Here is a 19,059-nt window from a genome sequence, read left to right as displayed (position 1 = left end):
TACATAAACTTTACTGTTTTATTATGAGCAACTCTGAAGTCTTCCCTGATGAATATCGGAGGGTAACCGGATGTTATACAACCGTTCATTAAACTTACACCCCAAAGAAACAGGTGCATTTTAAATGTGTTTTTAATCCATTAATAATCTACCCCACCAGTGACTTGCAGTTCGCCATAATAAAAGTCAAGAAGGTGTCAAAATGGATGCACTTGAAAAGTGAACTGCCATGAGCAAATATGTGTTTTGACACAGATTCCCTTCACTAAACGCAGCCAATTGCCATAAGCCTGAGGTAGAGAGAAAGAAGAGACTTGCCTGCATATTTTATGTCAGTTTGTAGTATCTAGCTAGTAAGACAACAGAAAATTGTTTATCAGGCGCAATCGGTGCCATTGCATTGGCAATAAAAGGGATGACATTGCGTCTTACCATCGAGATTAACGGTGTTTTGGCATTCCCTCAGCTCTCCTTTGAAGTTGGTACTAATTTATTGCGAGAAACTCCGAGCTACCGACAAGTTGGGATGTTCTTTGAATTCATCGAGCGTCTGCGCCTAATTTATTAACGAGTTTTAACATAAAGGTACCAAACAATAGCACCTGGCACAAGTCTTACAAGAATCTATGTAACACGTGTAATTAAACGATGCCAGTTTTTTCATGCGTGAAACTTCGCGTTACCGACAAATTGGGATATTATTTGTATCGAAGACGTAAGAACGCCTGCGCCTAATTTATCTTTTTTTTTTTTACACGAAGGCACCAAACAATAGCATCTGGCACAGGTCTTACAAGAATCTATACATGTGCAATTAAACGTTGCCAGTTTTTTGTCCAAATTGCCGCTCAGCTGGTGTATGGGAACGAGCGCCCTTCTGTCGCGTGGTCGTGTGGGGTGCCCCGATCAATACCGGGCTTCCCTGCCCACGAAACCATTACCTACTTACCGTCCTGGCATTATAATTTCATACACGTATCCATTAACATAAACCTTGACTTGACTTCTGTTTCTTGTAAATTCTCAACTTCGGACGTGCGAATTATATTGCGTTGCTTTGGTAGGTAGATTAGGGTTTTACGTCGAAAAACAAGCAATTCAGCTAGTGGTGTGATTATCTTACAATTTATTTTAATCATAAGTAATCTCTGTCGGAAATCTAATCACCTATCTTCGGCGTACTGCATTTATTGTGTGACCTGATTGTTGTCTGTATAATGAGCAGATTGCATAATGAGCAAATTAGATACTTATTATACGTTCGTGAGATTTTCATCATACAACTCAGCGCGGCCGTTACTTGGGAATTTATTAGCTTCTTAATTTATTGGCTTACTGTAATTACCTGTTTGGATTGCCAAACGTGCCTTTGTATGGTCATGTTTCATGTAGCTTGTTATGATAAAGATGTTTACATAATACTTGTACCGCTTCATCGACAGCATTGTCTTAACTCTAAAGTAAATATCATACAAGGCACCCTGATCATTATAATAATTTATATTGTTTGTAATTATCATTCTTGTTAATAACAGCAGGCAGTTTGGTTGTACATATTTTTAATCACTTCACCGTCTATGTTTTTACCAGTTGGTAAAGACTAGACTAGAAAGTGAGTTATTTCGGTTGAAGTAGAATTGAATCATCGTTGTATTGATTACAATGTCGCTTCCACATCCTTCCTGACGAGTAACGATATCTTTCAAACGAGATATTGCGTATTAGATTCCTAAAATTACGAAATTAAAATATTCTTTATCCCTGTTGTAATTTTGCTATTTAAAATTTTCGTTGTTATAAAATATCTGCGTACAATTTCAATTGAAATTGTAGTATGTGATACGAGTATGTGCTACGAGTATGTGCTTAGAAATACGACATGACATCGCATTTTATAACTTGTAATTATTTCTGTAGCATCTTCCAAACATGCTTTTGGTACCTCGTTCCTCCGTAGCACTACAGAAAAATCTGGTCATGGACATTTAGTACAGTTAGTAGAAATTAACACAGTTTCTTGAACCACGTGTTAATTGTGACGCTATAAAAGTAAAACCTCTTGCACAACCTCTCCAGCCATAATAATACGGTCACTGGACTTTTTCATAACCGTAATGGAGAAAGTTCCGATAGGATTTATTGGATCTATAATGCTGTGAAAATACTGTTCGCTAGGATCAATAGAATTTTACTTTTATTTACACATTAATACAGTTAAAGGATACAGTTAAAAAATTGTCCCTAAAAGATTTCGTCGCTAATTGATTGTAAAATCTGGAAGATGGCAAACTAATTATACTTAGGGACTCTAAGGTTAAATTGTAAAAAATAATGTTATAAACAGCATATTACTTAGGAATTAGACAGCTTCAGATAACACAAAACCATCGGAGGTAGATTATACTAGAGATAAGCCAAACTCTTCATTAGGCATGTTAAGCAGAGAGCTTACAGATTGGAGGTGTTAACAGCCCAAGCATCCCCTCGCTCATAATTTTCATCTTAAGATTGATGAATATTATCACTTACCTAGCGTAATACCGAGTTTATTAATCACCATTAAGGGCTCGTTTTAACAGCACTGATTAAATGGGACTTGAATTTATCGTCAACATTTAAACCCTGTTAAATGGTTAATCTCAGTTTGTAAGTTTATGATTTTGCGTAAGCAACTTCTATAAATTCACATGCTAAAAACATATGAATCTTTAACAAATTAGAGAGTTCGGTAATTACAGCTAAGTTTTCAGATAAAATAGAGAGATTTCTTTAAAAGCTTTACCTTACGGCATAATAATACGTATAGTACTGTAACGAGAACTGAAAAATCGTCAAGGAGAGCAAGCAATCGAAAACAATTTACTAGATGCGGCACACAAACAGCAGACACAACAAATACTTCTACGGAATGCAATTATGCTATTAACAGGTGCAGCATTCTTGAAATTTGTTTATACAAATAGAAAAGTACAATGCATACAGAATCGAGACGGCCTTGTTTGTAAGCACGCTATCGTGTGTACAATATGTTTGCTATCATCGTTAATAATGAGTTTACTTTAAGTTTATAAGTTGCTTAAAAGAAGGTACTTAATAAAGCAATCATACTTTTTAACAATCTTAAAAATAAATAAGTAGGTACCACAGATAAACTAATCAAACTTAAAGGTTGAAGGTGATGCTTAATCGTTGTTAAAAATAAATACGAGTTAATCGATAATTGCCGCTTCGTGCTAATCGGTAATAATGTAATTACTTCATCAGCGCCAGTTAATGGTACCAGTTTAGAATATTTTAACACTAAATGTTTATCGTCGGTATTAATTTATAGGCCCACTGCAGTATGACCACATTTATCACAACATCAATTTTGTTTAATCGATTATAAGTGATGAATTGGACTCCTTGATCTAATTGCTACATCGATTAAAATGTTGCACTCATGTGCAACGATTACATAACTTGAAGGACAGCAAAAGGCAGCATAACCTTAAAAATAACGTTAAAGAAAAAGACGACAAACTGCATAATTTATAACCTAGTATGAAAATAAGGCTTTTTAATTATTTTTTTTGTTTATTCAACTTAAAGCCTATTATTGACAGGGTGGCATCTAGTTAAATCTAGTGTCTATTCCGATTCTTTTCGTTGACTCTCAGAAAAAGGATTTTTGTGAATTAAATTCACTGAAACCTTTCTTAGGACACCCAATTTGTTCAAGCAGGGGATCGCACACAGTCGCACGAAAATAAGGTGGAAAATATTGTCATATCAATAAAATACTACCACCCTTACAAGGGGACTGGGTTATTGATTGCCTGCTCAAAATAGGAAGGGTTCAAGGAAAAACAACAATCACAGGATATATGCTAATTAATGGAACTCCATTTAGGTAATAAATATTTTCTTATTATTATTATTGTTAGAGGGAAAACTACGTTAATAAGGAAAGAACGAATTTCATCCACTCCCAGAATTGATCGGTTCATTCATCACGATCATTACTTCGTCTGATTTACATAACACACTACCCAGTACCCCTATCTTACTTTATAACATAGCCTATTTCATGAGGAGCAAATCTTAGTACCTCAGGTATGGAGTATGGACGTTAAAAGCTCACTCGCTTGAGTAATATAAGTATGAAGTGACTGCATTGCGACGGGCTCTGGCTTGTAGCCCTCACAACTTGTGCTGACTTCATTTGCCTCACCAAGTTGCGTTATTGTTCTTTTCATTTTATACGCATCAGCTTTAAACTCTTGCTAATTTAAATTAAATTGCTACCTTTTTTCTTGAAATTAACGCATAGATATATATATTTTTATGACCTTAAAACAATACAACTACCACATTAATAAAAATGTAGACCTGCTCTACTCTCCGTAAAAAATATTCATTCACATGCAATATGTTTACTTGAAGATGCTTTCAAAAGGGTGCCGCTACCAGGTGTTTTACCACTTTTTAGACTCAAGGGCTGACCACAGCTGCTAACAATTATTCGAGCATCACCAAATTAAAAATGACCACCTGTTATTCTCTTTTTATACAATCTCATGGATGTTCCCTTTCTTATACTGAGCGGTTGATCGTCATGCAATATCATTATCACCCTTCAAATCTTTCTTATTTCATTGCATACCTTCATAACCATTCAGAATTGGTCGCGCATTATTTTACATACGTTTTGTTTATTAATTCTCTCCATTAAAATACCCCCAAACACATAACGAACCCCATCGTGACCCCCTTTAGCCCCTTATTAAATGTAAGTGCACTCCACGCAGCCATAACTCATAAACCGTCTACATACCGTTAAGTTTAACGCTCCATTTGGAAACATAATATTATGCGTCAAAAACTATAATTTTAAATATTTACTTTCGATAACTGTGTTTGTATTGATTTGTATATATTGTGCCGCGCACTGTACCTTTAAACCTTTGGAACAAACTGTCACCAGCAGTATTTCCGGACCAATACGACCTGCAAACCTTCAAAAAGAGAGCGTATTCCTTCTAAAAGAGAGCGTATCCTCTTAAAAGGTCGGCAACGCACCTGCAGCTCTTCTAATGTTTAAGTATGTCCATGGGCGACGGTAGTTGCTATCCATTAGGTGACCCGTTTGCTCGTTTGCCCCCCATATTTTATAAAAAAAGTAGGATAGTGGTAAACAAAGCTAAGAACTCCAAAGATCATGTTAGCTTATTAATCTATTATTAATCTATGCTAAGGTATCGTTTACTGTATGGCAATTCGGCATGCGGCGTATTGCCATTGACAGTTGATTCTCGCCGTGCGGCGTAAATCGTGCGGCTATGGTCACCCGTGTAAACCCCGCATGCTCACGCACTCTACACCTTCTTTTTTTAAGTGGACTAACAGGCGCCAGTAGGCCTTTTTTATGAAATAAGGGGGCAAACGAGCAAACGGGTCACCTGATGGTAAGCAACTTCCGTCGCCCATGGACTTCTGTGAGAACGTGGTATTTCTCCGGTCGAGCCGGCCCATTCGGGCCGAAGCATGGCTCTCGCACGTATAAAGGCCTACTACGAAATCGTTTTGGGACTCAAACAATTGGACGAGAATGCCGCGTCCTGCTCTAACAACGTCATTTCACGCTTGTTAGAGTAGGATGCGGCAGTCTCGTTCGATTGTTTGAGTCTCAAAACAGTTTCGTGGTACAAGCCCAGATTACACCTACCGAGTAGAGTGGCGAGACAGACAGACAGACAGACAGACAGAAACAGTGCTTGTGATTAGCATTAGCTACCACATTGCCGATTGGAATTATCCAATGTGGTAACTGGAACATCGTCAGAGCTTGTTTAATAATAAGTACAATTTAGTGTTTGTAGAAATCATTATATTTTTGATATTTTATGCAATTCCAGATACCTCAGAGCATTTCAATTGTAATCTGCTAAAGATAATATTCTGTATTCATTGCAAAGTCAAGGTAAGTCATTCGCGTTAAAAACCTATCTATGTAGGAACTATTTGATCATGCAGGAAGTTTACGTACCTATGAGTCAAATGCCTCGTCGCTACAAAAAGTTATACAAAAACATACTATTCATGCACGCTAACTAAGTGAATAAGGTTTATAACTTTAATTTTATAAAATTTGAGTGTATTTAATCAGAAATTGTCTTCTTAAATTCATATAACACCACTTGAAGTTGTTGGCAACTTCGTAGATAAGATTAATTTATCGCGCCAGGAACCGTACGTTTTTTTCGAGATAAAACTACCTAGGTTCTTAGCAAGGTCTCAAAGTATCTCATGCCAAAATTAGTAACCGTTTTGTAGGATTTCAGAAACATTAATAGCGGGATTGAGGATTTTGCACTGTTAGGTCCGCTAAAAATAATGAAAACTGCTGTCTGGTTAATCGATTAGGCGGACTAAGCTTAAAGAGGTAACTAAACACTCACACTTTCGCTCGTATAATATTGGTATGGATATGGGTAGTTATGAAATTGCATTCGATAACATTATGGCTGCCATACATGCTACGCTACGGTCTATCGGAGAGGCCCACCTGTGAAGGTATGCCTGTTCAGGTAGACCGGAATGTGTGTGGGAATAGACCAGCGGGGCTAAAATAGTCACATTTAGCAATTCCTCTCAATCAATTCAGCAAATGAATTGTCAAAACTGTCAAACTGACAAATGTCAAATCAGTACAAAAATACAGAAATGAATTGCAAGCAGAGTTGCATTTTGCGATTTTAGAAAAATGAATCATATTATGATTCTTCAAAGCGACCATTTTAGCCCCGCTGTGCAGTTTTTGAGCCTGCGCAGGCGACCGGAGCAAAATCGAAAATAAATTCTTTCGAGTGACACCTGCGCAGCCAGCGCAGGCATACCTGAACAGGCGGCTTACATTACGTAATACGCTGTCCACGGTTCGTGCTAAGCGACCAACTTCCTCGGCATTGATGGAGCGATATGGTAGATTGTTTGTGGTTATCGCTTCCTAACATTGTGACGAGATATGTCCAGTGATGTAAGCTTCACACCACGGAAACTATTACCGCTTCGTGTCTAAGAGAACATTCGTTGAGCCAACTTTGGTAGCGACCAACCTATACAAGGTGTAACATGACTAAGTGGAAATACTTTAATGCTGGGTTTTATTTTAGAACCTAGGCTCTCAAGAGCGAACGCCACTTGAGACACGACAGTCTGAAGACAAATTATTATCATACAAAACACATACCCACACAAACCAATATTTCGTATTGGAATAGTCTGTCTTGGTCCAAGTGACCGCTTGCTCTTAGGCCGGTATAAATAGTAGATGCGACCCGGTCTCAAGACGCGATTCGGCTCTGTAATTGGTCCAAATTTTGACAGCCAACCAATCACAGAGCCTGAACCGTGTCCTGCGACCGATATGCATCTTGAGTACTGACTATTGTCTATATATACCGGCCTTAGTGTAGTATTAAGGTTTAAAGCAGGCAGTAGATTCCTTCACCGTTACAAATGCAGATCCTGTGGCTCGATCTAATTGAGCGTGTTACGTGCAGCGGTGACCGGCTGCGACATTGTGTCTCCGACTGGAAACTGTATATTGATGGGTCAATGCATTGAATAGCAGCGGTGTATTTTATAAACTCTTAGCGGGCCCCTAGAAAAGCAATTTTATTGCGTTATTGTGTTATAATATCACGTATTGCGGAATATTATTGACCGTTTAGTGATGGTATTAAACGTCGCGAGCCTTAAGCTCGGCCGCACATTGTCCGAATTCTGATCAGAAACAGTTGAATTTCGCCGGACCGCCACCCCGCACACTATCCGAAATATCCTTCCGGCGAGTTCGAGCTCACTCGGCTCAGTACAAAATGTAAGAGACAGCGCGGACGTTCAACTGTCTCTGATCAGAAATTTCGGACAATGTGCGGCCGGGCTAAATCTAATTGTTTTGACAATAATGTGTATAAATAACTGTTCAATAAAATTGAAGCATGATATTGACAATACAACTGATCGTTATACACACATACAAGTTACAACATATAACACAAAGAAGCCCAAAGGTTCCGGCAGCAACTCTCACACCTGTTGTTATGAAGGCGAAATTTTTTTTAATATTTTTCACTCCTTCACGCCTAAACGGATTAAGTGAGTTTAATACAAATTGTAAAAGTTTAGTGCAGGAAAAAATCACAACTTTTTTCCCCTAAGAAACCGCGCGACATACACGCTTTATATGATGTAAGCAGGCATTTTCACCGTAAGAGAACCGTTCTTCATAATTCACACCTTATGTTGTTTCAACGTTGAGCCTTAAGAGTATTTAGTACAGCAAGCCAAACGCATATTTTACATTTGTTACAGAAAGAGACCCCAAAATATCAACCAAAACACGAATTAAAGGATAAAAGAGTCCTATAATAATCTATTAAGCCTCATGATTTTGAGGTCTGTAAATGATCTTTGCAGATACTTTGAACTCTGTAAATACGAATTGGAACTAGAACAAACCTTATAATAAGCTTCCATACACGTGGTAATTTAATCACGAGTCTAATTTCAAAGTTTCGTTCCGACCAACTTCGCCGAGAGTTTCGGTTGTTGAATTATACCCTTCAGCATCTTTCGTATTTAGCTCTCCTAATTATATTTCACAGTCTGGTGTCGAATAAACATCTTTGTAATAATAATAAGTCCCGTTAACGCTTTAGATATCATTGGAATTAAATATGCAGCAATATGCGTCTAGGGGCTTAGAGTCCCACATACCCCGGTAGCCCTCCCCAGACTGCCGGGGATGCGTAAACGCATTGCTTATAAACTAATATAATTTATTTTATCTGTAGTCTTTGGATTTATTTTATCCGTAGTTTGTATTATCTTTGTGTAATAGTAGAGTTTTATGGCGCAAGAGCTCTACAATTTTCCGGGATTACAATATGTACCCTATCACCCTTTCCCGAGACTTGAACTTTTCTCAGAAAAAACTTTATGAAAGACGATTTAGCGATGCGAACAGACGCAATTTTGAACGATATTAATGTAGAAGTAGAGTATAATTAAGGACCTGTTACTGTAATTTTTCGTTATATTGCCGTTCACTATCACTAGCATATCAGAAATCATCAGCTTACATTTATACAGATGGATTTACGAAATAGGAACTGTATTAAATACTTGAGTTTGCTTTCGAAATTCTCGTTCGACGTGAATTTATTGGCTATGTGCAACAGACGATGAAGTGATAGCTGTTAATTCCGAGTATTAGTTTATGCAAACCTGTAAGATCTTTGAAAATAACCAACTCACTGAACAAGATATTCTACGCGAGAACAGCAAAAGATACAATGCTTATAAATATGTAAATAAACGTAAATCAGCCAGTTTATAAGAAATTAATGCCTGGTGTATATGATAAAATACAAATAAAAATCGGCCTAGTGCGAGCCGGGCTCGCGCACGAAGGGTTCCGTACCATTATTGAGTAAAAGATGGCAAACATTGTGTTTTTTGTATGGGAGCCCCTCTTAAATATTTATTTTATTAATTTTTTTCATTATATATATAATTAATAATTTTGTAAGTACTTTAAGTGCCTACCTGCTACACTTATTGATTACGAGTTTGTTGTAGGGGATCTCCCCATATTTATGGGGAGATCCCCTACAACAAACTTAATAAATATTTATTTATTAAGTTTTTAGTATTTGTTGTTATAGCGGCAACAGAAATACACAATCTGTGAAAATTTCAGAAGCCTAGCTATAACGGTTATGGAGCTACAGCCTGGAGACAGACGGACAGACATCGAAGTCTCAGTAATAGGGTCCCGTTTTTACCCTTTGGGTACGGAACCCTAAAAAGCAATTGCGTACTCTTCTTAAATCCTTTATCATTTCATTTTGTTTTTATAAGCAACTCCATGTTTTTCGCAATTCGTTCATCTCGTAATACGTACAATAAATACCATCTTTGTTTTTCTGGAGAAGTAAACTATTTCTAGTTTAGGGAGAACCTGTCTTTACCGACACTTTCGCATTAATTTATATTCGTGTGGATAGACAGTGGTCAGCGAGCACTAAGTATAAAGTGTACTAGGATATGAAACCGTATATCTACGCTAGATACATCTTCTACCTACATAATATGCGGCAGGCAACCACAAGCCTATTCAGCCTGTTGAAGACTGCGGTAGTCTACCGCAGTCTACAACAAGCAGTACCGCCGGTAGACATGCACTAAAAGTAGGGTTGCCATCACCCAAATTCCCTTCGCCGGTCAGGCACGACAAAATTCCCGGACATTTGGCCAAAATGTGGTTATTTCCCCGGACACCTCTAAAAAACAGTATTTACGATAACATCTTGACAATTTTTGCTTTTCCAACAAGAATTTGTAAAAATCTGACTAACTCAAGTCCGTGCTAGAAACCGTGTGTATGCTTAGCAAGTTTGTATCTTTCGTAAATTACTGCCTTGTTAAAAAGTTGGATTTCTCTCAGCAAAAGTGTCCGGATTTCAACCGGACACTTTTTAAAAACCCGGCCGGACGCACCCCGGAACTTGGACAAATCCGGGGAAATCCGGACGGATGGCAACCGTAACTAAAAGCATTAGCAGTAGGATTTGAATTTAATTCCGCATCTCCCGAAGTATTTTGTAACGATTATATTAGATAATAAAAATAGTTGAGAGCTACCTATTAAGATATTCCTTTAATGAATCAATCATCTAAATCTAAATAACGAAGAAACCACATGAAAAGGCTACACATAATTATATCAGACAATGTCAATGTCAACAAAATGACATACAGAACAATACACGATTCAGCACAATGTCCAAAAAAGAGACAAGATAGCCAAAAGAAAAATCTGAAAATGAGTTTATTTCGTTGACTCGATAAAGAGTCTGTCTGACGGCGCTATACAGGGAGCCCATTTTACACCGACACAATTTTGCTGCACATCGTCAAAGGCTTTGAGTATCGCGTTTGTTTTTGCATAACTACGCAGCAATTTTCAATCTACCTTCATTTTTCCAGCCCGTAAGCGTTGATCTTTTATAATGCACGATGTTTTTTAAGAATATTTTGCATAGGAAACTCCTTAGAAAGTAATGTTTTAGTGTGAATATTGATCCTTTGAGAGCGCATATAAACGAAAAACAAGCTAAGTAAGAGCTTACAGTTTCTACTCTTTGCAACTTTCACCCTGAAAAATATATGCATGAAAGTTACAAAATTAAAGTCAATTGCTTCTAAACTGTAAAAGAATACGTAACCATAAATCCTAGCAACGTTCAGTTTTCAAATCGTTCCGAAAATCTTCTAAAATTCCGAAGCTTCAAATTGTTTGACCAGATGCGTTTGATTAAACTAGCCGGGTCCACACGGGTGTGACGAAGGGCGGCAGTAGTTTAGAAATGTCATTGGTATTTCGGAAAAAATCCAATTAAAAACTGACTGCGCATTCAGATTCGAATTTCACAGATAGGCTTCGCATGGCTTAACGGTTTAGGACACGAGCCAATTAGATTGGACATAAAAAAAAACATTTGAATTTCGAATAGTTACTAATTTGATATTTTTACATAAAATGCATCTCTACTATGTATTTAGTTACATAAACTTTTTAACTATGTACAATAATTATTGTCTTTTATACAGGGTGTAACAAAACTAAGTGACAATACTTATTACAGAGTTCACTGTGAAAGTAGCAGTGCTGAAAGACCAAATTTTTGTCACTTTTGTATGGGCAAGCGCCCAAAAAAGGTCTTTCAGCGCTGCTACTTTCACAGGGAACTCTCTACAAGGAACACGCACACACACCAAAGTATTATCACTTAGTTTTGTTACACATCATAATCATACATCAGTTACTTATAATGGATATTCACTGGATGGCAAAAACAATAATCAAGAAGCTGTTGAATCCATTTACGAGGAATTATAAGACGCAATCAAACACATAAATAAGCTAGACGCAACCGGGTCCATGAACTTGAATATATTTAGCTTGACGCAGGGGCAAAATGGGAATGCATGAGTAATGTGCATATAAAAAGTGTAAAAAAATATGCATTGTTGCAGCGAATAAACCATAACGCGGATTTTCCAGCGTTTTTGTAAAGTGGACCAAAGTGGGTTGGTTAACATGGGTTTTAATAAGCCAGCTAATGGGCTGTGTAAATGTCTTTTTGAGAGCAATATGATGACATTTTTGTCTGATTTTATGCAACCATTTAAAGCTTTTTTGGACGTCATTTAATCAACTATGTTGTGATATTGATAAAAATTATTATCCCTTCGGAATTATTGAGAGTACTTAGGGTCAATTCAGACCGCAACGTGACGCGTAGCTGCCGTGAGCTGCATTTCAAAATTTTATATAGAATTGAAAGATTTCAATGCATCTTGCATGTCGTCTTACGAAATTGAAGTCTGTCAAATACATACAAAGAAGAAGGGGCATTTTTGTATGGGACCCGTACCCAAGCTGTAGCACGTTGAGACATATATCAAATGAAAGGGCTTGAAAAGCTGTACATTTTCTTGTATGACATAAAATCTCTAAACCATGGGAGAAAAAAGTTGACGAGGGTAGAAGGTAAGAAAAAATTACAAAAAAACAACCTGTATTATTGCATCAATTTATAGTGTTGCTGGTAAGGAATCATTTCTGGAAAGTAATCGTATATGACAAACTTAAGGAAAGTGTTGTATTTCAATATAATCTTTCATATTTTAAAGAAATGTATGAGAAAACAATAAAACCTTAAAAATCTAACCTTTCTTGGATTTTATCGTATATAATCACAATGTTTTATGATTAGCAATACTAGCGAATGGCGCAATAATACAGGATGTTTTATTTTTTCCGAAAATGAAAAAAATAACCTCTAATGAATCTAGAATTAATGTGTAGTGTTGCTAGTAAGGAATAATTTCTCAAAAGTAATCATATATGGGAAACTTAAGGAAAGTGTTGTATTTCAATATATTGCTTCATATTTCAAAGAAATGTATGAGAAAACAATAAAATGCTGAATGTCGAACCTTTGCCAGATTTTTTCGTTACTTATCATTTTGTATAAATTGTTTATAATTAGCAATACTATCGCATGGTGCAATAATAAAGAATGTTTTTTTTTTAATTCTTAGGAAAAAATAAAACATCCTGTATTATTGCACTATTCGCTAGTATTGCTTATTATAAACAATTTTTCCAAAGTAACAATGTACGGTAAAATCCAGGAAAGGTTAGATTTTTAAGGTTTTATTGTTTTCCCATACGTTTCTTCAAAATATGAAACAATATACTAAAATATAACACTTTCCTTAAGTTTGTCATAAACGATTACTTTCCAGAAATTATTCCTTACCAGCAACACTATAAATTGATGCAATAATACAGGGTGTTTTTTGTGATTTTTTTTTTTACCTTCTTTAACTTTTTTCTCCCATGGTTTAGAGTTTTATCGTCATACAATAAAATGTTCAACTTTTTAAGCCCTTTCATTTGGTATATGTCTCAACGTGCTACATTGGTGGGTACGAAATGCTCCTCCTCCTTTAGAAATGCAGCTCACGGCAGCTATGCGTCGCGTTGCGGTCTGAATTGACCAAAATTGGTACTAAAAAGAAAAATAATAATACAAATACAATTTTATTATTGATTATGCTGAAATCATTACTTAATTTAATTTAGTAGGTTAATTGAATAATGTTGTGAGCTCTTCGGAACGCCATACAAAATAAACAAGAGAAAAGGGTAGGAGTAGATATTATTTGTTTTTGCAGTTGAATGCAGATGCAGCTATTGTTGATGAATAAACAAATACAAAACAATCCTTGAAATAATACATTATGTACATACCTTTTATTGTTTATAAATTATTATAAAAGGAATGAGGAAAGTTCAGCGTACTACTATACTAATATAATATAATTAGTACTGACGTATTGTGATTTGTAAGTGTGAAATAAGGAAAAAAAATAATTTAGACAGTAATCTAATCGGAAAATTAAGTTTTCAAGTAAAATGGTAAGTATATGATACAGAGAAATAAGTATAATTGTTTCACACGTAAGAATGCAATTTAACTATACTTACCGGAATCCGGATGCATAAAATGAAGCACATACCCTTACATTTAATGACAGCCGTTTTTTAGAAAGGATTAAGTTATGTCACAGTGCCTGTAATAAAGTGTAGATGTCCCGTTTTAATTAAATCACATAAAAGTAGAGAAAAAGGAATTGGCTTGTTAGGAGCAAAAAGAAAGGCTAGAGAATAGAGAAATAAAAATTAGCCAAAGGTTAGCCAAAATTCTCGTTCCTGAAATTCAGACGTATATCTCCCTGTCCAGAAAAGGTTTCTTTTATTACCAAACTAACTAATGCAGAGGGTATCTTAATTGCTAGTGAGATTGTTATTCAACGCGAAGCGATGGCCGCATTAAATCCAGTAACTCAATATCACACAAATTACGTGAAAAGATTCCAAGGAATACGTGATCTGGGGTATCTGATGCGTTAGGCCTCTCCATTTTCGGTCCCATCGGGACTTAGCAGTCTAATAGTATCACGATCGATTGGCACGCCTGAATAAATAAAAGTTTTAGTTCCGAATTTATCTTTAACGCCGGGATAAGCATGAGCATCGGGTATATTCTATCTGAATTATAACTTTTTTCATAAGCATCACCTTCTACGTTCCTAATGTTCAAGCAAATATCTCAATGAGTCGAAAATATGCTCTAAGATTGTGTACATTAGTAGGAGACACTTTTAGTGCTAGGGGTAATTACGGTAGACAATGTTGCTTAGCTTAAAAGGTTTTATCATGAAATGACTCTACAAAATATTTTAACTATGTTAAAATTAACGGAGTGCTGAGCGAAACATCCAATTTAACACATTTGTTTCCACGTAACCAGAAACCTTGTAATCTTGAGATGAAATTGAAGGTTCCAAAAAAATTGGTTATCTTAAATTCTGAAGAGGCTATGATATATTTGTAACCCGTACATGTGTGCGTACGAATACCTTGCGAGTAACAAACAAGAAACAGTTTGCAACTAGAAGACCTACAATTTGAGAGAACAAGGAACGTTTATGAAATAACTATAGAAAGTTCAGAGTTTACCCGAAAGTTTCCTTAAGTTTGATCCTTATGTCTTCGACATAACAGTCTTAAAAGAGGTAACAAAGGTCTGGATCGACTACGTGAGAATCTATCCCCGTTAAGATTCGCAAACTAGACCACTTACTGCGCTGACTGAGTTGCATAATAGCTGCAATTATATCGACTTTAATGAAGGACTGGAGGGCTTTGACAAGGCATTATGTTTGACCCCTCTCGAACAAAGACTGACCATTTAACCTTTTGTTCAATCCGCTACTATTTATTCCATTGAATTTGATTCTGCGTTTATATAAACTGTGTTTTATAATAATAACCTTCGAAGAAGTTCATAATTGCTTATTTAATTCATGAAGACCTAAGCGGCCGCATCCGGCCGCGATAACAATGGAAAAGCTATTGTGTCTCGTTATTCCACGATCGATGGGTTCTCTATTTTTCAATGACATATATTAATATTTTCGTAATTTTTTAAAAAGTAACAAAATAAAGAGTTCATAAAAATAATTTGAAAAATTTATAAGCTGTTTTTCTAGATATTTTACTAAAGAAGCTTTAACTTCTATATCTTACCAGTATCTAGTCTGAATTACATGGCTTCAAGTACCTGTAAAAGAAAATCAAAGATTAGTAAAATGCATATTTTGAGTGATCATCAATAAATATTGCGTTAACTTTTACGTAAAATAGCGTGAAATATACTTGTTGTGACTTCATTTGCCGTGCAGCTGTGCGTGATGTCGGTCCAAAGGGAATTATTATTTTTTGTCGATTGCGAAATACTAAACGAGTTTTAACATCATGACATCTATTTGCAAACAAAACTAATTTGAATATTCTAGTTACAGTTGGTTAAGTAAACATTTTAAGTGTCCAAATATTTAACACAAGCTTTTAAACGTTACAAAATGAAACAATATTGTTATAGACCGAAATCCTTGATCAATAACTATATAACAATATTATAACTTCATGTTAGCTTCATTCGAAAGTCAGTTACCCAAGAGACAATGAATGCCCATAAAGAAATAAAAGTAATGATACCAATTCACCACCCAATCCAGACAATCATTGTCTTCACAACGACGTACTAAATCTTTCAAGTAAACAATTTAAGCATAAGTAATCCAAAGATCGAGCATGAGCTAAATCAATCCCAACGAGGATAAACAGTCCTTTACGACCAAGTCGAGGTCAGCGCACGATCTGCCATTCAAAACTTCTGTTATCAAGATATAGTCAATTCACAGTTAATTCATCCTGGAGTTTCTATGAGAGTCATCCTTATGTCATTGCCGTAAATGCTCCTTTGAATATAAGCCTGTAACTAATGAAGGCAGTCAAGTCAAAATATGTCATGCTGAGTTTCCACGGTTGCCAAGGCTTGGCAAGCATCCACAAGGCACAAGCTTCCACGAACTCGCTTGGCATTTGGAAGTCGTTTACACGCTTGTGAATGCGTCAAGCAAGCGCCCTTCGATCTACGTCCAAGAACCGACACTACACCGGATCGGATACAAGCGTCCATAAGCTCACACAAGCCAAGCCAGATACTCTATTTACACGCTTGTACGTGTGGACGCTGGTCGAGCCTTGGCAAGCATAGAAAGGCAGCGCTACAGTAGGTCTACTACGAAACTGTTTTGAGACTCAAACAATCGGACGAGAATGTCGCCTCCTGCTCTAACAACAGCATTTTCACGTTTGTTAGAGTGGGAGGCGGCATTCTCGTCCGATTATTTGAGTCTCAAAACAGTTTCGTGGTACAAGGCCAGGTTACAACTCGAGAGATTCTCAGACATAGTGAAACCAATCCAATAACGATATGCAGCTTTTACATTTATTCGAATACACTTAAATAGCACTAAGCACTAGCAGCTATTATTCTACTAGCTATTCAAATCCAATATCAATGCAGTTTTATTCCTTCTTCCATCTAATCAGTTTTTTATGAAACAACAAAACAGTCCGATAAACCTCAAAACACTATTGGAATTTGGACCAATCACAACGATGGCATGACATTATTTCAGTTTGAGATAAAACGAATTGAGTTTAAAATGAACGAAACTGCACTTGAGTTCTTTTTAAATTCGATGTACTGGATCCAAAACACGAACATCGAACACCCAAGCATGAAAATAGCCCGAAATGATGTGGGAACAATAATCCCCCTCGAGTTGTATTTATAGACGAAGTATATTCGATGCGTTGAAATATTTCAATCATAACAACTCCTGTTAATTAATGATCGGTTTGAGATACTTGAGCCATGTTTTACAGTTTCTTTGATGTTAAGGATCACGAAACTGATTTATTTCTTAGTAAGGATAACGCTACCGTTCTATTTCTACTCGTTTAACTGTACACTGATTGCGCTATTTTAATCCAACAGTAATACAACTTTATTATTTTTTGTACGAGTTTTTTCCGTTTGAAAAACAATTATTAGATTTATTGAAATACAAGAATTATTTCAAAATATGTTTTAATACATGAGAATTTTGTAGTTTGATCTGAAATGAACTGGATCGAATGCTGTATGAAAATGAAACTGCATTAATATTGTATTAGCATGGTAGAATATGGTTACTGTTCAACACCAGTTACTCAATTTATACACCATACAATGTGGCAGAAGGCGTGTCAAGTGTCAACACTAATTACGTCATGTCAATTTCACTAGGGACACTTGCAATCCATTTGGACCTTTATTACTGACACAAACTTATGTTTATGGCATATTATAAGAATTAGTGTGACAGAATATTTGCGCTAAAATTTAAATGTTTCACGTGAACTGTATGTAATATCTACTGTCATAATTGTTAGGCATACCCCATAAGCGTTACGTATTATCCGAAAGCACCAAAACAAAACCACAGCCGAACATATTATAACCTCCTCGCTTTTTGGAAGTCGGTTAAAAAACAAAATAATTGTTTTATGGACAGAACTACAATTCCTATATATTCTTAATCCAAAGGTATGCAATGTTGGTATAACACTAGAAAATGGTATTTTCAAAAAATTTAAACCAACTTCAAACGCGTTTTATTTGGTAAAAACTTTAAAGATGAGAAAAAAATTATTTTGACATAATTCGGATTAGATCGAAGCTATTTATCTTAAAGATCGATTACAATAGCAGAATCGAGGTACATAATGCTGAAGATACAGTGTTTTTCATTGAGGTCATGCATATTTTCAGGTTGTGTGTCCTCGTTCGTGAAATATTTGGGGCAATGAGTGGCTTTTAGAGCACATTGCTACAATTAATGATGATCATTATGAGAAGCGAGAACGTCAAAAGGACTGAAAAAATCCTATCTAGATCTATTATTAGAAATGTGTATGTGTTCGTACAGAATTCATAACTTGTTGGTAATGGTAAATGTTATGGGTACGAGCTACACCTTATGCCCAATCCAAGGTTTTTCTTTCGCGCTTTCGATGATAGTCTCAAGTCAAAATATGAACTAATCAACCTGTTAGAACAATCAGAAAACGGCCATTATTAGTCTTTATTCATTGCATTGATCATACAACTGAGCACGTGCAGACTGTAACTTTTAAAATTAACTGCACTTGTCAATTGTCCATTTAAATCCCCGAATCATATTTCTGAATCGAGACGCATTTAAAAAAATTCGGATAAAGTCACGTTCTTCTCACAAAATATTTTTATAAAATTAAGCGTTTACGATCGTTTTTTCACTTATTGTGCACTATGTAATAAAACACGCTATGTATTTTTATTACGAATGTTCTTTATTGAGAAAATAAGGTCAGCGCTTCCCGTTACTCCCATTGAGAATGTAAAATTAAAACTCTTAATGAGCATATAAAGCGAGGAAAGGGAAAGATGTGTACAATGTTGCTTTGAAATACTTTTACACTATACATTATATTTCATT

General features: G+C 36.0%; 1 protein-coding gene across 3 annotated transcripts in view; it reads right to left on the bottom strand.

The window, feature by feature from the left end:
• LOC121738792 (tyrosine-protein kinase Src64B) overlaps nt 1-19,059 on the bottom strand; it is a 118,250-nt gene that overhangs the window by 27,757 nt on the left and 71,434 nt on the right. Inside the window, exon 2 of one of the 3 annotated variants that reach the window (XM_042131037.1) lies at nt 15,716-15,749. The exons of the other annotated variants lie outside the window; for them this stretch is intronic. The gene's annotated coding sequence lies outside the window, so the exon portion shown is untranslated. The remainder of the gene's footprint in view (nt 1-15,715; nt 15,750-19,059) is intronic. 3 annotated transcript variants of the gene reach the window in all.

This window comes from Aricia agestis, chromosome Z (genome assembly GCF_905147365.1).
Source record: "Aricia agestis chromosome Z, ilAriAges1.1, whole genome shotgun sequence".
Classification (NCBI taxonomy): domain Eukaryota; kingdom Metazoa; phylum Arthropoda; class Insecta; order Lepidoptera; family Lycaenidae; genus Aricia; species Aricia agestis.
Note: the sequence above shows the minus strand (reverse complement) of the source record. Positions and strands in the feature narration are given on the sequence as shown.